Source organism: Protopterus annectens, chromosome 1.part0, assembly GCF_019279795.1.
Source record: "Protopterus annectens isolate FY-2018-M chromosome 1.part0, PAN1.0, whole genome shotgun sequence".
NCBI classification, from domain to species: domain Eukaryota; kingdom Metazoa; phylum Chordata; order Ceratodontiformes; family Protopteridae; genus Protopterus; species Protopterus annectens.
The window spans coordinates 1,259,937,072-1,259,964,330 of record NC_056725.1 but is presented as its reverse complement, the minus strand read 5'-3'; the positions used below and the strand labels follow the sequence as shown (position 1 = coordinate 1,259,964,330).

Sequence of the window (27,259 nt, the reverse complement as noted above, 5' to 3'; positions counted from 1 at the left end):
ATGTGCCTTGAATACACCTTCCTGCCATGTGGGCCCCCAGGCATAATCTGATGCATCCGTTGTTAATGCTTGCCTGGCTGGGGGTAAAGTGAATGGCTGCCCCTTGTTCTGATGGCAAGCCTTCGCCCACCATCGAAACTCCTGTTGCAGGCAGGGAATGAGGGTAATTATTGTTTCCAGACTGTGGCAATGTACATTCCAAACACTTTTTAGGTACCACTGAAGTTTCCTCATATGCAGTCTCGCATATGGAATTAGTAGAATGCAGTATGCCATAAAGCCCAAAGCTTGTAGAATTTTTCTTGCAATTAACTGGGCCTTTGTTGCCAACAGGTTGAAATAGGTAGTCAGTTGTCTTTGTTTGTCTGGTGTGAGATAAGTCATCTGGGCAGTTGTGTTTAAGCTTGCACCCAGGAATATTATCTCTTGAGAGGGTACTAGTTTTGATTTCTTTTCGTTAACTGTGTACCCTAGGCCTGTTAGAAATTTCTTTACAAATGCCAGATGCTGTAGTAGAATGTCCTTGTTCTCTGCTTGAATGAGGCAGTCGTCCAAGTAAGGATATATTTGTATTCCTCTATGTCTGCAGAATGCAATTATTGGTGCCAGGCACTTTGTGAAGACCCTGGGCGCAGTAGATAAGCCAAAGGGCAGTGCAGAGAATCGGTAGTGCATTGAGCCAGCTTTGAATCTGAGGTATCTTCTGCATGTTTGCCTGACTGGGACATGCAGGTATGCCTCTTTTAGGTCTAAAGTCACAAGCCAAGCCTTCTTGCCCAGCATGGGCAGAAGCTGCTATAGAGTCAAGATTTTGAATTTTGGTATATCCAGAAATGTGTTTAGAATAGATAGGTCCAGTATTGGTCTCCAGGTCTTGTCCTTTCTTGGGACCAAGAAAAGTCTTGAATAAAATCCTTGTCCCTGCTCTTGCTCTGGTACTTGTTAAATGGCCCCTCATGTCCATGAGGGATGAGACTTGCTTGTGTGCCTCTACCCATTGATGTTTTGGCAGGTCTGGCCAACCGTTTGTCCTTGGCTGGGTATGGAAGTGAAACTTGTAGCCTTGTGACACTATGTCTAGGACCCATTTGTCCTGTGTTATTATGTGCCAATTTTGAGAAAAAAGTGCTAGTTTTCCCCCTAAAGGTGCTGCCAGATGATAATGCTTGGTGCAGGTAGGGGGAAGTCATTGGGACTGTTTCCTGTATGGCTGTGATTTGTCTTCTCCACTTTTGGAGGTAGAAGCACACCATTGTTTAGACCTGTATGAACCTTGAGGCTGGGATCTGCCTCTTGAGCGTCTGGATCTGCCCCTTTGTGGTCTGTCTGACACTGGAAAGGACCAATTCTTTGTAGGCCAGTGTCTGCTAAATCTAGGTGGCTGTACCTGTAAGAAATCCTTAACCGTTTGCATAGATTTAGCTTTGTCCTCCATTTTCTTTAACACCTCTTCTGCTTTAACACCAAACAAGATATCATGCTGTAATGGAACATCTAATAATTTTGCTTTGACATGATCAGGCAGATTTTGTTCCTTTAACCAAGCATGCCTCCTGATTACAGAACCCGTAACAGTGGCCCTGCAGGAGGCCTCCAAAGAATCAAAACCAGATTGCAAAGTATGTTTTCCAACTTGTTCAGCTGCATGCAATAAATCCTACATTTCTTTGTTTTCTGCACATTCAGAATTTATCAACATTTTCTGTTTAAGCAGTGACATAATATATTGCTTATATTTGAGCATATGAAACTGACAGTTTAAAGCTCTTATAGCCAAGATAGCAGAAGTGTAAATCTTTTTTCCCCATCTGTTCAAAGCTCTAGAATCCCTGTCTGAGGGGGTAGAGTTTTTTGCAGTGGAAGCCTTGACCCCTTTGGGACCCTGAGAGATTGTTTCTGGATCAGCAGCAGGGTTTTTGAAAAGGAATTTATGAGAGTCAGGAACCCTGTAGTACCTGTCCTGCTTAACAGGCGCTGGAGGTAAGGAGTCAGGGGTCAGAGTGGACTCTGAAAATACATCATCTACAATGTCTAACACAGGTGGAATAGCTAGGGGCCTGTGTTGTGGTAGTAAAAGGAAGTCTCTGAACCTTTTCTTAGATTCTGAAAAATCTTGGCTCTCCCAGTGGAAATGCTCCCTCATGGTATGCAAGGTTTCCCCAAAAGAATAGCCCTCTGGAGGAGAAGCTGAAGGTATAGATTCTTTAGCATCAAAATCCTCATAGGGGGGAAGAGAATATTCCTGATCACAAGAGGAATCAGAAGAAATAGAAATCTGATCTGAAGATTCATAGTCAGTCTCTTGCCTAGGCCTCTTATCAGGAGGGGGATGGGAACCCCTGATCAAGGGAATTAAGTCTTCAGCCATTTTGAGCATCTGTTTTTTGGGCATCGAGGCCTGTCCCCGTGGCTCTTGAGTCTGTTTCTTTGCTTTAGAAGGTGCTTTAGCCTTTGAAGCTGAGGTTGGTTTAATGTAAAGATGTTTAGGTCTGAATACACCCTCAGAAGCTGGTGCCTGCTCAGCGGCTCGGACCCATCTGAAGGAATAGTATCCAAGGCTCCAAAACCTTGAGTTTCCAGCGGCATGGCCGACTCCCCATGGGAGTCTGTTGTGGCCTGCGACTCTAAAGTAGCGGGTGTCAGGGGCTGCGAAAGCGCCTCACTGCTAACCAGCAAGTGGCTTAGGAGAAGCTTCGTCGGTTTTGGGCCTCGGTTGTCTATCTCTCTCCTTTTCTTTGCGTTTTTTGTGAACTCTGGTAGTCAGATGGCTATCCGACGACATTTCTGGATAATTAAACTGGCCTCCAAAATAGTTTAAAGCAAAATCATACCGATGCTTAATAATGCGTTGGTTAAATCTAGCACAAAACCGACAACCAGAAACGTTGTGATCAGGGCCTAGGCAAGGAATACAGTAAGAATGAAAGTCCTTATGAGGTATTTGCTTTCCACAAGAAATACAATTATTTACTTTTTCTGACATCGGTCTGGAGCAAGAAAAAAGTTTCCCCAATGGGGTACTTAGCTTTATTGAAGAATTCGGATCTGAAACTCGAACACGAAAATCTCAGGAGTCGGCCGACCGGCACTTGCGAACTGCTTCTGCTTCGGGCACCGCACGGCAAGAAAGACTAAACAAAATGGCGTCAGCCGTATCTTTTATACCCCTGATGACCTGATGTCAGGGAAGGGGTGACAGCAGCCGACGCAGGACCCAGGACTTTGGAATTCAGGCCGACTGAGGGCAACCTGCCAGCAGGATTACCCAAATGTAATGACTGCAACAGTGAAACACAAAGAACATCTATGAAAACAGGAAAAAAATCGTACTTGACATGAAAGCCAAAAAGACAATACGGAGCCTGGGATTCTATTAAGCCTACAGTGCAAGATAGCACGTTGTCTTTTACTTTGCCCCTGGAATGTATACAGAAGACATAATGGACTGTGAGCTCATCACTTCTAAAATGTTTTGCTTCTGAGTTTTTTCTACAACTTGTGAATGCTCTAAAGAATTCAAAGGCACTCGGAATACAGCAAATCTTAAGCTAGTGTTAGTTCAGGATCAAGTTAGCTGTAGTTAGTATTTTTCTAAATTCCTTCTGTCTGTCCTGAAATTCTCAACTTTGTATGCAACTTGCTTGTTACGTACTTAATGTTACAAGTTAAATTGCTTAATTTGATTTATTACTGGTAATAAAATATTACTCAATTTTAAATATTATGGATGGTGGTTTATGTATTAGCCAAAGTGTAAAACCAATGTACTATTAACATTGGCTTTCACCATTCCAATACTTACAACTCAAGCTACTGCTACCAGACTATACTACAGATGGCATATTTTAGGATTTCCAATAATTATGTTCTCAGTGTGCCAGATTATTAGTGGCAATGTTAAAAATACAGCAAAACAGAAACTAGTATGGGAAAAGTATAATTTGCCACCTCTGGAAACACTATGTATGTGTGTGTCTTTGTATAATGAACTTGTCCATGTTACAGTTATTGTAGGTAAGGTAATACTGAAAAGCAATGGGCTGAGAACAAAGCCGGTGAAGTCTTGCAAAGCTGACGAACTCCAGTCTGCAGTTATACAGTGCAAGGTTTGTTTGGGGGCAATCCTGTTGGTCATAATCTGAGAAGAAGTGCACATTTTCACTATGCTATTAAGGCCAAATGAATGTTATTTATATAGTCAGCATAACAGAAAACGAAACCATAACCCTGTCACAAGTGGATGTGGTTTTATATGCTCATCTACAACACATTAATTGGTGGAAGCAGCAGGATATACTGCAAACTAGACTTGTTTAGTCTGCAAAATAGTTTTGCCAGCAAAGCTTCTTGTACCTTTGCAACTAAAAAGTAAGTATACAATAGTATACACTGCATAACAGTTATTTTTTTTACTCACAATATGACAACATGTTATTTGCATATTCTGCTAAAGACTGCAAATCCAAAGGACTCCCATGTAATGCTCTGAACACGGATAATTCACAACAGTCACTTTTTCAATAGTAAATGTTCGAACTATACGACCTGGAGATAGACTAACAGGGGAGTAGGTATGTAGCAAGCTTATGACTCTTAACACTTACTCAAGCACTAAATGTGTATGCAACCAGCAATGAACTGATCAGGACAAATGGGTAAGTAATTAACTCCTCTATTTATGGGCAAACCCATGGATGCACTAGGTACGATATCCAGTTATAAATTGTCCAGAGAATTTGAAAGTAGAAATGAGCTTTCTGAATGCTTTAAACTTACTCGCACAGATTGCAAAAAATACAGGATGCAGGGGAAAACCAGAAGACAATGTTAGTGATTTCACTGCAAACATAAGCGCCTTAACATACGTGTAAAAAGATGTCAAGTTTCTACTTTTGAAATATTATGACATCTTATGTTAAGGATCAATACTCAGTCCATTGCCTGAGGATATGAAAGATATGGCTACCAGACTTAGAATGTACCTCAGCTAGAGAAATGGGTGAAAAGGGTGACCTCTAGCAAAATGCATTAATATATGAAGACCAGTAAGGGCAGGCTAAACTATCACAGCAGGTCCCAAAGGAAAAGAAAAGAGAAGAGAATGTACTTCTAGTTCTTATCAAGAATTTAGGGTTATGTTTGTGAATGTACAACTGTCCATATGGACAGTTGCATCATGACAGTAATTGGCTGTCTTGAAACTGCCCCTGCTCCAGATTATTAGAAGTGTCTGTAGCTTTTACTGATACAGGATAAAGAAACAATTGCAGCCATAACTATTGTTAAGCCTACAGACAGTACAGAGGAACAGTATTTGCCTAAGCTGTCCACTCTACACAGGACAGTTCTTCAGGTTCCTTAGCCAGAGTCCATGTAACAGTGTTTGAGGGTATACCCAGTTGATATTTTAATAGGTAACTATTCTAATAAGTTTCTTATGAACATGCAATTATATGTAACCAGGCATGGAGATAAAGTACATTTGTGCAAGAACTTACCATAACAGATGTCCTGCTTATTACTTTTGCAGCAGTCCTTACAATATGGATACCCTAGCGAGGATAGCCATACATCTGGCCATCATACCAAAGTCATGGGCCCTTCCAGACATTGTAAGTCAGATGTCTGTACTATGTTCAAGGTGTAAGGTACACAAGCGACGTACAAGCAACCCAAAAACTGAACTGCCCCACGATAACAGGATGAGCTAATGATGAAGAAAAGAAAGACTGTGCATGTACACCCAGAAATAAGTAAAAAGAAGATCCTTCTCCAACAGGGGAAGGTGAGAAGGAGGGAGGGAGGGAGGAACAGAACACTGCAAAAGTGAAAAGTAAGACATCTACTGTTATGGTAAGTTCTTACACAACTGTACTATGTCCTTCAGCATTACTTACAATAGGGACAGTACTAGAGCTACTGTAAAAGATGGGATGAGGAAGAAGGAACTGAGTAATACTCCAAAAATCCATGGAGGGTGGTCCTGACAAAATTTGCTCTGGCCCTAGAAATCACATCTAACTTATAGTACTTGGTAATTGTATGTACAGAAGACAAAGCAGTGGCTTCTAAAATGGATCTAGCATTGAGACCTTTGAAAAAGACTCCAGAAGAGGCAACTGCCCAAGTAGAAGGAGTATGAACATAAGCTGGAAGCTACTTTCCATGAAAATAACAAAAAAGAAATGTCTTTAGAAATCCAACATGGTTTGCTTAGAAATAGCTAAACCCAATTTATTGCCTTGAAAAGAACAAAATAGAGCTCAGATTTCCTATCTTTAGTTTTGTCTAAATAATATGGAGCTGTCTTTCCATATCCAAAGAATAGAAAATCCTCAAACTACTATTTTATGGAGAAGGAATGGAAAGGAAGGAAGGAAAATAAATGGTCTGATTCAAAGATAAATCAATGACTTATTTTGGCGCAAAAGAAGAAGTGGTCCGAAGAGCCACTCTGTCTCTGCAAGAAAAAAATAGAAAAGGAAGTGCTACCATAAGGCCCTGAAGATCAGAGACTTTCTCTGCATAAGTCAAAGCCACAAAAAAAAAATCTTTCAAGTACAGAGCTTTAAAGAGTAAGAAGCTGATGATGGCTGAGTCAATTCCTCAAGAACAAAGTTAATGTCCCAAGAAGGAAAAATTGGTTTTCTTGGAGGCCCAATATGAAGGATGTCTTTTGTGAACTATTTAACCTGAAACTTAGAAGAATGTGATCCAGAAGCAAACAAGCAGAAATTAGTTTTAACAGAAGAGAATGTTACAGCAAAAGTGAGCAACTGTCACACACAAGAAAGTAGGAATACCCACTAAAAGTGGGTCCTGCTCATTACTGGGACACCAAGAAAAAATAGTTTTTACTCTGCTGTATAAAATTTTCTATCGTATGGTTTTCTGGCCTCCTGCAAAACTTGCAGAATGCCCATTCCAAAACAGGAGGAACTGCAGAAGATCTGGGAGAATCCATCTGTAAGACATCAGAGTATTTCTTCTGGATGTCAGACATCTGGGAGCTTTCCCAATGAAAACTGTACATCTTGATAATGGTGTTCCCAAAAGAAAGCTATTCAGTCGGTGAGTTAGACAGAGAGTATATTCTTCATCAAAACCTAAAGCAAGAAGACAGTGAATCTGGACAGATTAAGTCAAATAATTCTTCCCAGAATCCAAAGCCTCATCCTCAACAGCCAAATCAAAATCCCTAGGTCTTTTATAAGGATTGGAAGGAAGAACAGCAGAAGTTAATGACAAACCGTGTGGGGACTTTAAAGCCATAACAGCATTAAAAAGATCTTCAATGAAGTCTTGCCATTCTTTTTAAGGATCTTTATCAACAGGAGACACATGCCTAGTCTTTTGTTTCTTTTTACTGGAACCTCGGCCCTAACAAACTTAGAAGGTTCTCAACCCTGTCTTACCTCTGTGAGGGAACCAGGTATTTATTCCCTTACAAGTATCTGTGGAATCCCTCTATGTCCTTCAGAAATGACCAGCCTCAGTTCCCCTTCTTGTCAACAACAGACATTGTCTCAGATCAAGAATATGTGCAAATGGCAGGCCCTGTGTCGGCCTCCAAAACCGAAAGCAGGGGTAGCAACTGGATGGTCTCAGGCTATTCATCTGACCCTACATTAAGGTTACTAAGGTTAATTTGCTGCTAGACAAGTCTGCCAGACTGAAACCTAAGCCAATGTACAGAAAATTAATAACAGATTACATGAAAGCAAAAACAGTCACTATGTAAAACTAAGTGCAATGACATGTTCAGTGGAAAAACTGCAGAAGGAATGTGGAAATATTTGAAAAAGAAATTGTTTAAATGCAAAAAATAAAAAAAAAATGTTTAACATCAGGATCTAGGCATGCAACGTCAGGAGGATATATTTTCATAAAAACAAGATACTTGATTAAACTGAGAGACAAAAAAATATTTGAAATGGAAAACAGGTTGAACTACAACTTTGAAAATTGAAATAAACAAGCTGGACAGACAAATTAAGCATAGTGTGAGACAAGATCAAGAAAATTTGAAGAAAAGTTATATAAAGATACTGAGCATAATAAAATTTGAAGAAAAGTTATATAAAGATATTGAGCATAATAAAATTTGAAGAAAATTTATATAAAGGTATTGAGCATAATAAATAAGAGGTGAAAGGAGTAAATACATAAACTGATAAGCTGTGGGTAGACTCAAATTTATTCTCAGACACAACAAATTATAGATATATTTATAAAATGTTATGCAAAACAGTTTGGCTCCACAAAAGGGATGATAATTTGTCCTAGTGACATCCAGGTAACCTCAGATACTGAAATCAGATTAGATTATATTGAAAAATAACTATACAAAATGGACTCAAACAAAGCACACGAGGAGACAGAATTAGTAAAAATGACATTAGAAGAGTTCAGCAAGCACTTACAGTATCACTGTATCTATTATTTACTAGGTTGTATAAATATGGTGAGATACCTCAAGATTACAGACATGCTATTTATTAATCTGGTCTTTAAGGGAAAGGGGAGTAGGACAAACCTACAGTCATACAGAAACTTAAGTCTACTTTTGTTTTGTGGAAAACAACATTGGATAAGGCATTGTCAGAACTGGAAAGGTTGTGCTGAAAATAAATGTTTTACCACTGGAACATGATGTTCTATAATAATATAATAACAGTAATTGAATGAAAATTTGTTCTGTGATGTCATTTACATAGATTTAACTTCAGCATTTGATAGGGTCATACATAAAACACGGATACATAAATTAAAACAATTAGGTACCAATATACTCCTGATAAGATGGATAGCTGCATGGCTTACAAATAGGACATAGCAAGTATCATACAGCAAATGGACAGGTGAAATCCTTGGTTACAGTCAGAGTGTCCCACAGGGCTCTGTCCTAGGCCCCTACTTGTTTAGACTGTATCTATCATATCAATCTTTTTTATTGAAGTGTTCTACAGTCTGTATGCAGATGACTTGAAATTGGGTAAACTGATTACAAGCATTACAGACAGGGCACGTCTGCAAAGAACTTAACTAAACTGACCATTTGGGCACAGGAAAAGAATATGCAGAAAAATACATCAAAAACAAAGCATATGAGATTTGGGAGATATAAATTGAAAAGTGAATATTTAATAAAGCAGACAGTGACTGAAGCTGTAGATTCATTTAAGGACCTAGATATATAGGTAGATCCAGCTTTGAGTTTTACTAATCATATCAACCAATTGGTTAATGTTAGTTACAGAAAGTACAGTTGTATACACTTACCATAAATGTAGATGTTCAAGTGTATTCACTGTTGCAGTCATCACATTTGGGTTAACTGCCTGCAGGTAGCCCTTAGTCGGCCTGAATACCAGAGTCTTGGAATTTCTGCGTCAGATGCTGTCGCTTCTTCCATGATGTCAGGTCATCAGGGGTATAAAACATGCAGCCGATGCCATTACACCAGTTTTTCTTGCCTCAGATGTCAGGTGCCCCCAAAAATAGTAAGCAATTACATGGTATGGAACACCCCCAACAAAAAGCAAATACACATGATATAAGAAATGCCAAACAACAAAGATAGGTAGAAGTAAAGATAAGTCAGGGGACTGGAGGGAGGGTAACCAGGTCTGCAACAGTGAATACACTCGAACATCTACATTTATGGTAAGTGTACACAAATGTACTATGTTCTTCGTGTTTCACTGTTGCAGTCATCACATTTGGGTTGATCACCAAAGCTAAGGAAGGGTGGAGGTAGTTAAGAAGCATTAGGGCTGGCAATCAGGCCCTGTAAGACTGCTGTGGCAAATCCAGCTCTGGATTTAGAAAAGATTGGTAAGTGGTAATGCTTGGTGAAAGTGTTTGCAGAGCTCCAGGTTGCAGCTTCCAGGATGTCCCTGGTAGGGACTTCCCAGAGGAATGCTGTAGAGGTTGATGTAGCCCTAGCGGAATGTGTTCTGATCCCCTGTGGGGTGGGTTTCCCATGGTGCTTATAGCAGAAATGGATGGAGCATGCTATCCATTTAGACATGGTTTGCTTTGAAATGGCCCTGCCCTGTGCCCCTACAACAAAGCTGACTACCAGCTGGTCAGATTTTCTGAAAGGCTTAGTCTTTTCCAGCTAGAACCTGAGCTGCCTGTGCACATCCAGGGAGTGCAGGATCCTTTCCCCTTTATTCTGAGGTTTAGGGAAAAAAAGTAAGCAAATGAATGGATTGGTTTAAAGCCGCACAAGATATCACCTTGGGCATAAATGATGGGTTAGTCCTGTGGGAGACCCTGTCCGCATGGAAGATAATGAAGGGTTCCACGGCCATAAGGGCCTGCAATTCAGACACTCTTCTTGCTGAAGTGATGGCTAGAAGTAAAGCTGTTTTCCAGGAGAGGAATTTTAACTCAGCTGTGGCAGCAGGTTCAAAGGGCGGAAGCGTGAGATTTTACAATATAAAGTTAAGGTCCCAAGCAGGAGTGGGAGCTCTCCAGGGGGGGTCTTAAATTCTTGGATCCTCTCAGGAACTGTTTGAGCAGAGGATGAAAAAAAAGGGGTGGCTCAGTATTACAATGAGCTGAGATGGCAGAGGCATGGATCTTAATTGAAGAGAAGGATAGGCCTTTGTGGAGCATTTCTGATAAGTAATCTGGTATATGAGGTAAGTTGGGCACAGTTGTGTCCATTCCCTGAGACTGGTTCCAGGAGCAGTATATTTTCCACTTTTCCGAATAGGATTTTCTCATACTAGGCCTCCTTGCCTCAAGAATGACATCCAGCACCTGCTTACTGAGAGTTGCTGGAGAAGAATTCAGAGGATGAGCCAGGCTGCTAGGTTCAGGGCCTGTAGCTGAGGGTGCAGAATCTGGCCTGCCTGCTGGGACAGCAGGGAAGGAGTCTGAGGCAGGTGCCATGGTGGCAGCATTGTCAGGGTGTGGAAAAGAGGGTACCAGTGCTGACGTGGCCAGTCTGGTGCAATCAGGATAGTTCTTGGCTTGTCCTGTTTGATCTTTAGTAGAACCTTTGAGAGGAGGGGCAGAGGGGGGAAAGGCATAGATTGAGAGGTTTTCCCAGGTGAAGGACAGGGCATCCACTTTCCAAGCTTGGCTTTGGGGAGTTCAGGTGCAATATTTACTCAATCGATAGTTCTGAGGGGAAGCAAAAAGATCCACCTCTGGTGTCCCCCAAATGTGCCTCAAAAGCTTGAATATTCTGGGTTCCAGTTTTCACTCATGTGGGTCCATGAGATTTCTGCTTAAGTCGTCTTCCAGTGAATTTAGTTTGCCTGGCAGGAATTCAGCTTGCAGGTGCACTTGGCTGCTCAAGGCTGTGTTCCACACAGTCATGGCTAATCTGCAGAGTGGGTAGAAATGGGTTCCCCCCTGCTTGTTTATGTACTACATAACTGTGGTGTTGTCTGTCTTTACCAATAGTTGTGTCCTGGAAGAATAAAGCCTTTGAAGGCTGTTATAGCATTCTGTACAGCTAACATTTCTTTTTGATTGATATGCAGGTGCATTTGCGTTGGGTTCCACTTGCCCTTAATGCACTGCCCTGCCATGTAAGCCCCTCATGCATAGTATGATGCATCTGTTGTTAGGGTTTGGGCGGCAGGGGGTAGAATGAAAGGGAGTCCCTTGTTGTGGTTGCAGGCCTCTGCTCACCCAAGGAACTCTGTCCTTAAGCAAGGAATGATAGAAATCATTGTTTCCAGGTCCTGAGAATGTTGACACCAAAGACTTTTTAGGTACCATTGAAGTTTCCTCATATGCAGTCTTGCATATGGAATTAATAGAATACAAGAGGCCATGAACCCCAGGGCTTGCAGTATTTTTGTATTGCAGATATGCGGGTTTTGGTGGCCAGTAGATTGAAGTAGTTTGTCAAATAAATTTGTTTCTCTGGGAGTGAGGAATGCCATCTCGGAAGTTGTGTTCAAGCTTGCTCCCAGGAATACAACCTGTTGGCTGGGTACCAGCTGTGATTTCTTTTCCTTGATGGTGTACCCCAGTGAAGTTAGAAGTCTCTTTACAAATGCCAGGTGCTGTAGTAGCAAGTCCTGACTGTCTGCCTGAATCAGGCAATCGTCCAAGTATGGGTAATCTGAATGCTTTTCTGCTTGCAATATGCAATGGCTGGAGCTAGGCACTTTGTGAATACCCTGGGCGCAGTAGATAAGCCAAAGGGAAGTGCATAGAGTCTGCTCTGAAGCGTGGGTATTTCCTGCAAGATTCCTGGGGATGTGCAGATAGGTTTCTTTTAAGTCTAGGGTTGCTAGCCAGGAGTCCTTGGCTAGCATAGGAAGCAGCTGTTGGAGAGTTAGCATTTTGAATTCTGGAACCACCAGAAAGGTGTTAAGAATAGACAGATCCAGGATAGGATGCCAAGAGTTTTCTTTTCTGGGAACCAGAAACAGTCTAGAATAAAAACCTTGTCCCCTTTGTTCTGCTGGGACAGGTTGAATAGACTTGATGCTGAGAAGAGAAAGTACTTGCTTTTGGGCCTCTGCCCATTGGTTTGGGGGAAGGTCTGGCCATCTGCTTAGTGTTGGAAGTGGAATCTGTATCCCTGGGAAACAATGTTGAAGATCCATCTGTCTTGGGTAATGCATTCCCAGTTTTTGGCATGCAGGGCAAGTTTCCCTCCTAAAGGTTCAAGTACTTGGGCAAGGCTTGGAAGAAGTAAGGATAAGTCATTGTGCCATTTTACCATAGGATGGTGGCTTACTACTCCCTGGTTTGGACGTGGGAGCACTCCATTGCTTAGATCTGTGCATAACCTGAGCCTGAAGTCTTGGTGGTCTGCTGCCCCTGGGCTTGGACTGAGAAGGCCTGGAAAGGACTGGAAAAGACCAGTTTTTTGAAGGCCAATGCCTACTGAATCTAGGTGGCTGTACTTGTAAGAAATCCTTAACAGTTTGCATAGATTTAGCTTTCTCCTCCATTCTTTTGCGGACTTCTTCTGCTTTATTACCAAATAAACGCTCTTGGTTTAATGGTGCATCTAGTAATTTTGCTTGGACATGATCTGGCAAGTTTTGTTCCTTAAGCCAAGCATGCCTTCTAAGAACAGACACAGTGACAGCAGCCCTGCAAGATGCTTCTAAGGCATCAAACCCACATTGAAAATTATGTTTACCAACTTGGTTAAAAGAATGCATTAACTATTGTAAATCTTTGTGTTCTGCAGTGAGGAATCAACAACATTTTCTGTTTAATTAGCTCCATAATATGCTGCTGATACTTTAACATATGAAACTGACAATTTAAGGTGCTAATGGCAAGAGTAGCAGAGGTGTATACCTTCTTACCCCATCTGTCTAAAGCCCTAGAATCCATGTCCGAAGGGGTAGGGTTTTTGGCAGTTGTAGCCTTAATGCCTTTAGGTCCCTGGGAAATGGTCTCTAGATCCGCAGTAGAATTCTTAAAAAGGAATTTGTGAGAGTCAGGTACTCTACAGTACCTGTCAGGCTTCCTGGGAGCTGGAGGCAAAGTATCAGGGGTAAGGCTGGATTCCAAGAAGACATCATCTACAATTTCCAGAACAGGAGGGATAGCTACAGGCCTGTGCTGAGGCAAGTTTAAACATTCCCCGAGTCTCTTTTTGGACAGAGTAATTCTGGCTCTCCCAGTGGAAATGCTCTCTAAGGGTATGCAGGGTTTCACCAAAAGAAAAATCTTCTGGAGGGGAGGCAGAGGGAATGGAATCCTCTGCATCAGAATCCTCATAGGCAGATAACGGTATGTCCTGGTTGTCAGAAGGCTCAGAGTTATCAGATTCCTGATCAGAAGAATCAGAAGGAAAATCAGTTATTGGTCTCTTTGAGGGGGAAGGCTGACTTCCCCTAATTAAGGTAATGAGGTCTTCAGCCATTCTAAGCATTTGTTTTTGTGGCATGTGGGCCTGAGAATGCACTTTGATCGTCGGTTTCTTGGGCGTAGTGCAAACTCTAGGCCTGAGAAATTCAGTATTTTTGGTGTGAAATGAAGTCTTCGGTTTAAAATGTAAATCAGAAGGCCTGAATACACCCTCAGATGCCAGTGCCTGCACAGCGTCTTCAGACCCATCCAAGGTAGAGACATTTGCAGGTTCCATAGTCGAAGAAGCATCTCACGGCATACCGGACACCGAATGGGTCTCAGTAGAGGCCTATGAATCTGTAGAAGCGGTTATCAGGGGCTGCAAAAGCACCTCACTGAGTACCGGTGAACTGGCAACTAGCGTAACGATAGCGTTGTCAGCAGTTTTGGACCTATGCAGTCTGTCTCTGTCTTTATCCTTGCGTTTTTTTCGGAAGATCGGTAGTCGGAAGGCTTATTGAAGCTATTTCAGAGTACAAAGATAGAGAGCAAAAGAATTTAGCTACAAAAATTGCCCGACAACAAATTGTTCGGGCGTTGAACAAGGCACAAAACCGACAGCGAGGGACGTTGTGGTCTGGGCCTAAACAGGTGACGCAGTAAGAATGAAAATCTCTGTGAGGTATTTGCTTTCCACAGGCAAGACAATTATTAATTTTTTTCTGACATCGGTTAGAGTAAGAAAAAAGGATCCCCAACGGGGTACTTATCTTTTAGAAGACTTCAGGTCTGAAAGTCAAAAAAAGAAAATTTCAGGAGGTGGCCGACCGGCACTTGCAAACTGCTTCGGCTTCGGGCACCGCACAGCAAGAAAGACTGGTGAAATGGCATCAGCTGCATGTTTTATACCCCTGATGACCTGACGTCATGGAAGAAGCGACAGCATCCGATGCAAAAATCCCAAAACTCTGGTATTCAGGCCGACTGAGGGCTAGCTGCAGGCAGATAACCCAAATGTGATGACACAAAAAGCATCTATAGGTTGTATAAAAAGATTTATAAAGTCTAGGAAATCAGAAATGAAGACGTTATTATTTGTTAGTTGCAGTAGACCCAAACTTGAGTACAGAATAACAATATGGAAACCTTATAAGAAAACAAGCATGAGTAAACTGGAAAGCATACAGTGGAAACATACCAAGGGCATCCACGGATGTGAAAAATTAAGTCATTATGAAAGACTAAAATATATGAATTTGTACAGTGTCTCATATAGATATTTAAGAGGAGACCTAATTCAGGTATATAGGGCATTTAGAGGCAACTACCTCCGGGAATGTCTGGGATTATCAAAAAGTAGTAGAGAATCATCAGCCAACCTATGTAAAAGTACTGTTGGAATTGAATTCATCCTCAAGTCTTGGTGAGTACCTTCATGAGGTGGACCCTGTTTTTCACAAAATCTCACCAAGACAATACTGATATACAGACTGTATTGTATATAGCATATATCGTGGCCAGAAGTAGGTTAAAAAATAAAAAAGATAGCTAGGTGCACAAGAACCGGGATAAAAAAAGTGCCTAATCTTGGTAGGTGCACTGGTGCCAAGACTGGAAAAAAATGACAGTGTAGAATCCTCAAAATACAGAAACATTCCTACAATGGGGCTAGGCCAAGCCCAGGGGGAGGATGCCCCCCCCCCCTGTTGTAGAAGGAAGTCGTAGTCCTCAAAAATCACAAAAACTGACAGACCAAAAAAGAGTCATGAAGACAATAGAGTGGACTGCTGAGGATAAGAAAGAAATTATGTATTGTTACTATTATGCAAGAAGCCCAGAATTTCCAGACAAAAGCTATACGAAAATATTGAGAGAGATTAGAGGACAAAAATACTTCCACAAGAAAAACTGTCAGAAGCTTCAAATAAAAATGTGTGTTCGTTAATACAACAGATTAAAAAAAAAAACATTACGTAACCCAAGAAACCTTGGGCTGTTTGGGAAAATTACCACCTAAGTACATGCAAAAATATAAAGAATAAAATCTAGAGTCTTTTGAGAGGCATAAAAAAAGAAATGTGGACATGGGGAAAAAAGAGAGATCTGATTTGGTGCAATATTTATGCAAAAGAGAAAACTAAATTAATCAACACAAAAAGGCAGCCCCAAAGATATTTGAAGAGAAATACAGACAAAGGTATCCAGACATGGGGGTCTTATAAAAAAAAAATTACAATCATACTTTGACATGTTACCGATACCTGTAACTCCGTATGAATTGCAGGAGTCATTACTGGGTACATTGTGGGTGCTGCAAACAGCACTTCTGGCTAACATCAAAGATTGAAACAATACTAATTTCATGAACTTTAATCATACTTTGACTCAGGAATGGGGTCCATTCCTGTCATGGTATTAGAAATCCAAAAGATATGGAGAAATTAAAAAAAAAAAAAAAGCTTCTATAGGAATGAGAAGTATACTAACTGGTTCTCTGAACATCACGCAAACGCTCCTCTCGTAGCATAGGGCATAAAAAGTCATGCTCAGCCATAGCATCCTCAGACTTCTTTGCCACCAGTCTGAAAGCTTCTTCTGATCGATCTGTTTGCCTTTGCATCTTTTCCGCCAGTTGAATGCATTTTCATTCTCCGGTGACTGCCTACAGCTTGTTGCTGAAGTCCAAGCCAATGCAGATAAGTACCCAGTTGGGGTTTTGTTTTTTTCTTGGCTTTGTGGGTGCTGTTGGGGTTAATGTCATCCACAAAGGGTAAATGCCAGTGCGGGAGACAGATTCCCAATAAAGACCGCCACTATAAGCATCTTTTTTACTTAGGATCCTCTCACGACTATAAATCTTTTTCGATTTGTAACGCGTTTGTCCAGAAACACCTTTATAGTATGCTTTCTTCCCTTTCCTTGTATCTTGAGAATCAGTCACTTAAGCTTCTCCCTAAAGATACAATGAAAAAACTTCCCGCCCTGAGGGTCAGCCATTAGGGAAGACGGTGAAAAAGGTAAGACAGGGGTCCAGGGAAGTAAATAGTGTGGGAAGAAATAGCCAGGGAATTGTTATGGCTAGGCTTGTATAGGCCCTAAGGCCGATACCCTAGTACCAACCTATGAACCTATATTCTGCTGCCCAGCCTCTGTGGGTGTTTCTCCCAAGCTCGTGACAAACCCGGAGGCTTGCCTAGCTGTGTTGTCAGATTCCTCTGCTGTGGCTGGGTTGGAGGCCGGCAAGGATCCGGCTGGCAGCACATCTGATGAGGCACTGCAGGCATCCATTTCGGATGTTCGGGGGAACCATGGTTGATTATTTCCAAGGGGCCTCCGGGGGTTCCAGAGATTCTAGTTAGGTAAGAAGTTTCTACTATGGTTATCTAATGCCACCCTGGGTCACGGCCTCAGTTTTATAGGGCGGAAATTTCCTTAAAAAGGAAACAAAAAACTAAACATGTTTCTTCTGCTACTAGGTATCCACAATGCGAGTGCCAGGCCTTTACTCAGGGGTTATGTATTTAATGCTTTAATCTCATTAAAGCCTCCTCAAGAGGATTCTGTTCCTGCTTCACCTTGGTCCTCTCCTCCCCTTAAAAGGCCTAGAGAACAGGATTCTGAAGAAGAATCCCTGACTTATTCTATTCAAATTCCTTCTTCTTTGGACTGTGGGTAAGAGAAGGAATCTAATATTCCTAATATTCCTTTTGATTAAATTTCCTTTGGGGACACAATTTCTAGGATAATGGATTTTTTTAAATGGGATTGTGCTCAGGTCTCTAATATCCATAGGATATGAGTTGATGCAGATGGAATCTCCTAAACTTGCTGCTATCCCTCCTGTTTTGGCTGCCTTGTTGGATGCTTTTTCCAGTGCCTCTAAGTTACCTGATTCTCTGCCCTCTGTTCTCAAGAAGCCCGATAAGTTTTATAGGGTGCCTGAGGATAGCAACTTTTTGTAAAAATGTCCTGCTGCTGATCCCTCTGTGGTATCTGTACCTTCTGACAAGCCATCTCATTTGCTTCCTTCACCTAAATTACTGCCTTCTGACAAGGACAGCAGCACCGTGGAAAGACTGGGTAAGGTTTTCACTTCTGCTATCCTAGCTTTTATGGCTATTATTTATTAGACCCATATAATTAGGTATGTGTTGGCTCTCTTCTCTCAGGCTTGTCAGCTTATTTCTGATCTTCTGACTCTGAGGGTAAAACTTCTGCTCTTTCCTTGCTAGGGACTTCCCCTCAAGTGGTTCATCATTCTATCAACTGTAGTTATGATGCAGCAGATGATTCTTCTAGGGTTGCGGCTTTTGGGTCAGTGATTTGGAGGTATTCTTGGCTTTGGCTTCAATCTTTTCCTGATGATGTTAAGGCTAATTTGATGGATGTTCCTCTGGATAATAAACTTTTGTTTGGGGAAGCAGATGTTGGTTTAAGTCATTTCAGGATAAGGAGCTTAAACATCTGTTTCTTTCTCTTGTGCCTAAATTTCAGAGAAACTACCCAAATAAGCCAACTTTTGTTCACAGGTAATCTCACCCTTTTACTAAATGTAAAAAGACTGGTAAACAGCCTCTTCCTGCTAAGGCCACTCAGACATCAGGGTTTCAAAAGTCTTCTTCTCCTGACAAACCAGATGCTGTAAGACAATCCATCTCTTCCCATCCATATTCCTCTTTCTCTTCCCGTTTGGCTTCAGATCACTCAGGATTTTTGGGTTCCTTCAATCATTCTTCAGGGGTACTTCATGGTGTGGAATTCCTGTCCTCCTTTTATGGGCATTCCTCAGCCTCTTTGGGAACAACTTCCTTTCTTCCCAGAGGTTCTTTGAGATCTCTCGACTCACAGTACTATTCAAGGAATGCCTGTGTCCCAAAAGGGGAAGGGTTATTTTCTCAAGAATGTTTCTAGTGCCCAGAAAAGGGGCACTTGGAGACCAATTCTAGACCTTTCTCATCTAAACTCTTTTCCGAAGGTGCCTTCCTTTCAGATGTTGTCCCTTCAGACTCTGTTTCCTCTCTTGCTCCCTCAGGCCTATTTAGTGTCTCTGGATCTCAAGGATGCTTATCTCCATATTCCAATCCATCCTCTTTTTCAGGAAGTTTTTGCATTTCTCTGTTGCTTCGTGGCATTTTCAGTTCACTAAATGCCTCACTCCTGAGATTGCTTTTTGCAGGCTTCAAGGGATCCAAATATTTCCTTACTTGAATGACCTGCTGATTCAGGCATCCTCTCCAGAGATCCTTTAGCAAAATCTTCATTTTGCCATTTCCCATCTTCAAAGCCTGGGGTTCACAATAAACTTCAGAAAGTCTTCTTTGACTCCTCCTCGGGATAATGTCTTTCTGGACTGCAGGATTCAGACTGTTCCAATGCTAGCATCCTTGCCTCCTCTTTCTAACTCTTCTTCCTCTGGTCTCCATTACAGCCAGGGATTTTCTCAGAGCTTTGGGCTTCATGGGATCCACCATTCCAATGCTCCATCTGGCTAAACTTCACATGAGCAAGTTTCAGTGGTTTCTGAAGTCATCCTCTAGACATTGTATTTCCTCTTCTTCCTTGTCTCAAAAAGGAACTTCAATGGTGGATTCAGCAGTTGTCTCTGAATCCAGAACTCTCTTTTCATCCCCGTCTTCCCTCTCAGGAATTGTTCACAGATGCTTCACACGTGGGATGGGGAATAACATTTGGCTCCCTAAAGATACAGGGGATGTCGTCACCTCATCAGCAGAATGAGCACATCAGTGTCAAAGAGATGAGAGCTCGTATGCTGGCTGTTCAGGTCTTTTGTCCTCTCTTCTCTCCAGGGCATCTCAAAGTATTCACAGACAATACCACAGTGAAGTGGTATATCAACAAACAGGGAGGAAGAAGACCTTATCTTCTTTGCCAGTTGGCACTTCAGGTGTGGGATCTTGCTGTCAAGTATCAAGTGATGCCTATGGCAGTTTATATCCCTTTAGATCAGAACAATGTGGCAGACACTCTGAGCAGAATCTTAACTCAATCCCATGAATGGATGCTTCGCAGGGATGTGTTTCTGGACATATGTCCACCAGTTTGACACTCCTCAAGTAGATCTAAGATCTATTTGCCTCCCCTCTGAACAAGCAACTTCCTCTATTTCGTGCCAGAGTCCCAGGTCCTCTGGTGTGGAAGGTGGACGCCTTCTCATTTTCTTGGGAGGGGATGTTTCTTTATTCATTAATTCCCCTTCTTCTCATTCTGAAAGTCCTGTTCAAGATTCAACAGGATGCTCCCAATATCTTGTTGGTGACTCCCTTTTTACTGCAACAGCACTGGTTCCCCTCTACTTCTGTATATAGCCAAGGGCAATCATCACAAGTTACCTCACAGGGTGGATCTACTCACACAAGACAAGGGATCTCTCATCCATCCCCACCTGTTCACGCTTCAACTGACACTGTGGATGATAGGATTTTGATTCATCATAGACACCTTTTTTCTCAGGACGTGCTGAAGGTCCTGCAGGAAGTCAGGAAACTTACTAATGGTAAATCCTACTTATCCAAATGGAACAGGTTTTCTTTTTGGTGTCTCTCTCTGGTAAACTGGACCCACTTACTGTGGATGTTGTTTTGTTCTCTCTTATTTGTGTGTTACTCAATGCTGGTTTGGCCTACTCTATTAAGGCCAACTTATCAGCTATCTCTGCTCATCTGCCTTTAACTCCTCATTTAGCTTCTAGATTTGATGCTAAACAATTTCTTAAAGGCGTCCTTAATATTACACCTCCCAGGAAGCCTGTTCCTCCTCCCTAGCATCTTAATTTTGTTTTGGAGAAGTGGACTCAGGCCCCTATTAATCCAGGTGCTTTAGCTTCCTTGCAACATTGTTCTTGGAAAACTGTTCTTTTGTTAGCTCTTACTTCTGCCAGATGGGTGACTGAGTTGCAAGCCCTTATGGCTTGTCCTCCTTTTTTGATATTTCATGAGGACAGGGTGTCTTTCCACACTAATCCTTTTTTTTATGTCTAAGGTGGTTAATGAGTTGGCACTTAGTCTATTAATTTACCTACTTTTTTCTCCTCTCCACAACCTGACAGGAGAGGGTGCTGCATACTCTGGATGTGCACAGACAACATAAGACTAAGGTTATTAGAAAATCTGATCAGTTGTTTGCTTCTTTTCATCCTAGGTCTGTAGGATTAGCTGTATCCAAGCAAACTATTTCTTCTTGGATTTCAAAGGCTATTTATTTTTCTTACACTTTTCATGGCAGCAGTCTTCTTTCTTCTGTAAAGGATCATTCTATTAGAGTTGTGGTTTCTTCTGGTGCTTTTTTAAGGGCTTAGATACTAATTCTATTCTTGAAGCAGCTACCTGGACTTCTGTGCATACTTTTACCAAGCATTACTAGTTGGATGGTATTTCTAGAGCTGTTCTTCATTGCTCCTCCATCCCCGTAGTTCTTTACCTTTCTGGATGTACAGGTTACTCCTTGAGTTTCCTTAGAATGGTGCTCCTACTGGGGCAATCAGTTCTGAGGATGGTATGCCTGAATGTCACCTTTATGTTCTATGTTACAGGAGGAGTATTGGATTGATGTTCAACATACCTTAAAGCAAACAGTAGGCTTTTGATGGACTGGCCGGACATCAGGCCTCCAAGGCAGGGAATCCCCTACATTATGAATACTGCAGCAGCGAAGGCAAGGACATCTACTGTTACGGTCAGATTTTACACAACTGTACTTTTTGGTGTAATGGCAGGCTAGAAGGGTATTAATATCCATGCTTCAAATATTTGTATGTATTTATGTATGCATACATGTACAGAGACATCCGGCAGAGGCTGAACAGCAGGAGTCTCCGTCATAACTTTTTCTACTTCTTTTTTGAAGGTGGCTAGATGTTCAGGCAGGTAGTTTCTAAATTCATGGTCCCTTGAGTGAATAATTTCAACCACTGACTCTTTAAATATACAGAAAGGGAAGACAGATGGCTGTTCAGGGTCTTAGGAGCAAATGCTAGGCCGTGATTTGCACCCAAATGAAAAAAGGCACTTCTTCTGTGTATCCTTATGGAAAATCTGCCTCCCACACCCTTTCTGAATGATGTATACCTTCAATAAAGTCAACAATGAGAAAAAAACAGAGAGTCCCCAATGGGATACTTATCTGCCCTAGGCTTGCAGCCAATATGAGACAAATGATTTTCAGACAATTCAAAACACAACATTCGGACAGGCAACAAAGAAGTTCTGGGATTGGGTGCTTGTATATCACTTATGTACCTTACTCCTCAAATACAGGACATATGTCTGACTTACAGCACTTGGAAGGGCCCAAATGTTTGGTATGCTCGCTGGATGTTTGGCTATCCTCAGTAAGATGTCTCTATTGTAAGGAATTCTGCAACAGTAATTAAGGAAGGACATCTACAGGAATAAGGCAGCAACAGAGAGATGCAGGCAGTGTCTACATCTCTATTAAACGCCACTGCAGGAGAAAAGCTACATAGGGGCACTGAGCTTGAGTCGATTCACAGCTGTCCAAAGATACTGAATTTTATCTGGATGTGTCTACTTCAGCAGGCAAGCATAAATGCAAGGCATGGTTGTCAAAATATAATAAACTTCCTCTTTTTGTAAACTATGGAAGATTACAAACACAGAGTTGAGACAGGGAAAGCTCCTAGATCCCAATTTACAGCACTTGAGGGAGATACAGCCAAGGAGGCCCCAGATCATGAAGTAAAGTAGTAGTCTGCATACATGGAAATGGAGTTACTGTATAACCAATGAACTCCTGAAGGACAGTGACAAGGAGAAGCAATACAGTAGCTGGCAGTACCAATGGTCTTTCATCAGGCACTTCTGTACAAACACCTTACTATTTTTTACACACCATCTAAATAAACAGCATACAAGAAGAACACTTAGACAAATTTTTTATTGGCTATACATCGTAAAAGATGTGACAAGTACTGCAAGATTACTGCAGTGTCAGTGGCGTAACAGGTAGAAAAGTCACCTATGGTGCAAAAGACTGTGGGTTCAATTCCCACACCAGGTAGATCAAATGCTGGCACTCGAGTGCAGCATAAGAGGGATACTGCACTCCTGAGTGTGCTGTCCTTTGGATGAGATGTTACACCGAGGCCCCATATACTTGAGTTGGTAGTAGCTCAGATGGATGTAAAAGATCCCACAGCACCTACTGAAAAGAGTAGGGGAAGTGACCAGACACCCTGGCCAAATTTCCCCTACTATTATAAATACCACCTCGGGTCTCCTCTGAAAACAGGCTACTAGCCTAGTGATACCAACCCCATAAATACTAGACAGATAGATAAATAAATAAAAATAAAGACGACTGAGCAGTATCAAAAGTTTAACAAGCCAGGAGACAAAGCCAAGGCTGCTTTTCAGTCTTTGCCTGTTACTGAAGAACCATTCTAAATGATAGCAACAGATAATGTAGGACCATTTAGTACTCCAAGCACCGCAGGTAAGGGATGTATCTTGGTGGTGGCTTTGTCCTCTACTGAAGTGGAGAATGCAGCAAACTGTTAAAACTTTTCACTAGGGTGTTATCCATTTGAGAAATACTGACAGACAGATGGCTATACTTCATAGAAGGCATGCTAACCAGTTTGTGGAAGTTCTGTGGGGTAAAGCAGTAAAATAAATAAAATAATTGTAAAATATCCACAAACAAATGGTTTGGTGGAGAAGTTTAACTCTGCTCTTAACACTATGCTGAAAGTTTTACAGGACAATTTAAATGAGAGTGGGACAAGTACCTACCTCATCGCCTACTTTTATATAGAGAGGTGTGCCCCAAACATCCACATTTTTTTCATTGTCTGACCTATTTTATGGCCGTAGGGTAAGAGGGACCCTTGATTTAACTCATAATAATGGGAGTTCCCACAAGGAGTCTTTTGTAAAGTATGCACTGAATTTCAGGACTGACCTTAGGGAGCTCATTGGGCTGGAACAGGAGCAACTACACAAGCAGAACAGCAGCAAAAGGTCTGGTATGACTGAATAGTGAGAGTCTTACAAAACACAGCTGGATGAAAGGCAATGGTGCTTACTCCTGTTCAGCAAAATAAGCTGCAGGCAACATGGAAGGGTCCTTTCACTACTGCAGAGAAGGTCAACAATTAGTTATGTGGTGGAGTTGACAGGCAGAATAGAGAAATATAAGATGTACCATGTTAATATGATGTAGAGTCCTATCATTATAAAGAGAGAAGAGGTATTCAGTACTTGCAGTGAGTTACAGAAGGGAACACAGGGTAATATGGTTTTATACCTTGTTAAAAAGGCTTGGTTTGACACTTTAGCAGATGTAGAACTGTTCTCACAATAGGTATCCTGTACATAATTTCAGGACATTCAGGCAGGATTACCATAATTTGGAGGTATGTTCACTGCAAAGCCAAAGTGTACCTAAATGGGAGAGCACCACATGGACAGTAGAATCCAATGGCCAATCAGGTTCTTTACAAGGTGTTACCACAACTCAAGCAAGCCATGTGGGAAGAAATACAAAGATATATCGCATCTAGGGGTAACACAAGAGCCCTGCTGTCCCTGGTCACCATTGCTAGTATTGGTGTCAAAAAGTACGGGACCAGAACACTCCGCATATAACGTACAAAATTAAATCATCACAAAAATATCAGATTTTTACCTCATTCCAAAAATAGATGAAGCTTTACAGCAGCTGGGTGGGTTGCGCATCTGCTTCAACTGATCTGACGAAGGATTACTATCAGGTGCACTTTATACCCTCAGCAAGGAAAGACCCAGATATGTCATCCCAACATTGGATGTACAAATATACTAAAATGAAATTGAGATGAAGAATGCCCCAGCAAACTTCCAGACACGGGTTAAATCACATCTTGGTAGGAGTTAGACTTATGTTCTTATTTACAGAACCAATATTACTATGTAGAGACCGTCTTGACAATAACATATTCAATATATTAAAAAGAATAGCTATAACTATTAAGACAAACAAATGAGTGGAAATGGAAAATAAGATATCTGATGATCCTGGTTACTGAGGTGTCGGTGGTAAAACCTGGTCTGCGTTTGCCAAGGTACAATGTGTGCAGGTATGATCTATCCTATTAGCAAAATGCAGGTAAGGGCATACCTGGGAACATCAGGGCATTATAAAAGTTTGTCCCACAGTACAGTACCACAGCAACTTTACTTACAGGCTTTTGCCTCACCAAAGAATGCACTCACCCTAAATGGATTGAAAAGAACAGCTGGGTTGCAGGTACTGGAACCATTGGGCTGGGTCTGTGTGAGGTTGTTAAAAAATATAAATAAAATAAACACACACTGTGAATATCTAAGAATATTCCACCTACAGTATATGTAATGCATGTTCTTAACAAAAATAGCTTATTGTTACAACACTATGACATTATGCAACTGCACCAAGTCTGATTTGGAAGACAAAAATAGTATCCCAAAAACTGTTCATTCTATTCCCAGAGATTACAAGGAAGTGACCGATAAGCATGAACCCCTGGCTGACTTGTCAGACTCTCGGATGTGAGAATGCATTAAGTTCAAATGAAGATCAATATGACAAGAGGGACTGAAAAACCTGAAATATGATTTTGTCTCACTAATTATTTTGTGAAAATTAAAACCTTCTTTAGTTATTTTACTGTAACAGTCTCTGACAGCTAACATTATGTGCTGCTGGATATAATTTTTCTTTTAATTAAAGAAATTTTTGCAGTTAACTTCCGTTTTCATTATCAGCCCAACGACAAGCATTCTGGCATCACCATATTGTGTAGTCAAAAGAACTTTTATTTGTGACCTGTTCTTTGTTTCACATCCCTCCTCCCCGAATAGACAGTACAAGGGTGTGAAAGCAAGTGAAGCATACATGTTCATTACAGAAAAACTGAAGAACACTCTCTAGCCTGTAGTAGAGGGCAATGAAACAGCATCAACAGCATCCACTCCCTGGGAAAGGGTACCAGCTTCCACGACTAACTCCCCACTCCTGCTCACTAGATTCTCTAAAACCTGCCTATTATTTTAACTGGGGCTGGCAACAGTGCAGGCAGAAAGTCTGCCTTAGGCCAATAGGTCAGTTTAATATTTTTATTTCTTTTTACTTAAATAAACAACCTAGTTTTGGTGTACCCCTGTTGCATCACATTTTTAAAACACTGTAGGACATCAAAACCTGTCATTTTATGCTGAGAAATTCTGAATGGCCTGACATTATATGAAGTGTGTGAAATCAGATTATGGCTGAAGACAGTCAACATACCAATACCCTTACCTAGCTAACAAACAGAAATTAACAGAGATGCAGTCTGATGTGAGCACCTGCATCATTGTACAGGCAAACTATGCCCTTCACTAAAATGTGTACAAGGTGATTTTCAACAAATGCTACTCAGAGCTACTGTCACTAGCTTAGTAAATCTAACCCAGATCCCATGTCTCGACCATGTTTAGTGCTTAGCAAGCCTCCACCTGCATAGTGAAAATCATCTGAACTGAAGCACCCTCCCTCCCCAAGATGGTTCAGCCAGTGTCAGAAAGTCACTCCCATCCTGCTTTCCAAGTGCCTGAGCCACTATTCAAACTTAGGGTGTCTGGACCATTGACAGGTTATTACCTTTCTATATCACTGAGTCACAAGATCTACTTTATTTTTGCCTAAACACAGAAGCGACAAAGCATTATAACAGGATCATGATAATGACCAGAAATTAACAGTGCAAATCAGTTAAGTACAATTCCCAGATACTTAGCTTATGAAAAAAAAATGTTTGCTGTTTTAATTTAATGTTCCTAGTTATTAACTGATTATATAGTATAACAAGCAGAAAAATAAACCACATTTAGAAACATTCTAATGCACACCCTTTCAAGCTGAAAGACTGTGTTGCTGGAATTAATATCCTTCTCACATCAAAAGACTATGGATCTATTTTCAAATTTGGCAGCAGGTGTGTTTTAAAGGAATTATATCATCTCAAAATGACAAAAACATCAATTTAAAATCTGGAGATACACACAGTATCAACACATGTCCTCACAAAGCCCAGCTGTGGATTTATCTTTTCAGTGAAGCAGCTGGCACTTTAACCATCTACACTAGCCTAGTGCTTGACAGCAGACACACACATACGTACATGCTCCACAAATCCTGCCACAATACTGGGAAAATCATGCAAACATCAAAGAAATACTTCAGCACTGCTAGTCAATTTCTCCACAGTTGAGAACAACTGTTATACCTGCCAGAAATTATGCCCTAGGTTACAGCCTTTTGTCTAGATAAGCAAGCCTATTTCTCTGTTTCTAATGCTATCAGGATACTCAACCCCATGTTTGAAACAGATATGTAGATAGACACACAAGAGGCTGGCAGATATACAGATAATTTTATCACTTCACTTCTTTAACTACTATTTTTCTTCAGTTGGTCTCCAGAGACCACT

At 41.3% G+C, this 27,259-nt stretch overlaps 1 protein-coding gene across 1 annotated transcript in view; it reads right to left on the bottom strand.

Annotated features, from left to right (window-relative positions):
- Positions 1-27,259, bottom strand: part of LOC122797320 (cytochrome b5 reductase 4) — a 1,879,111-nt gene that overhangs the window by 1,692,951 nt on the left and 158,901 nt on the right. The gene's annotated exons all lie outside the window — the stretch shown is intronic.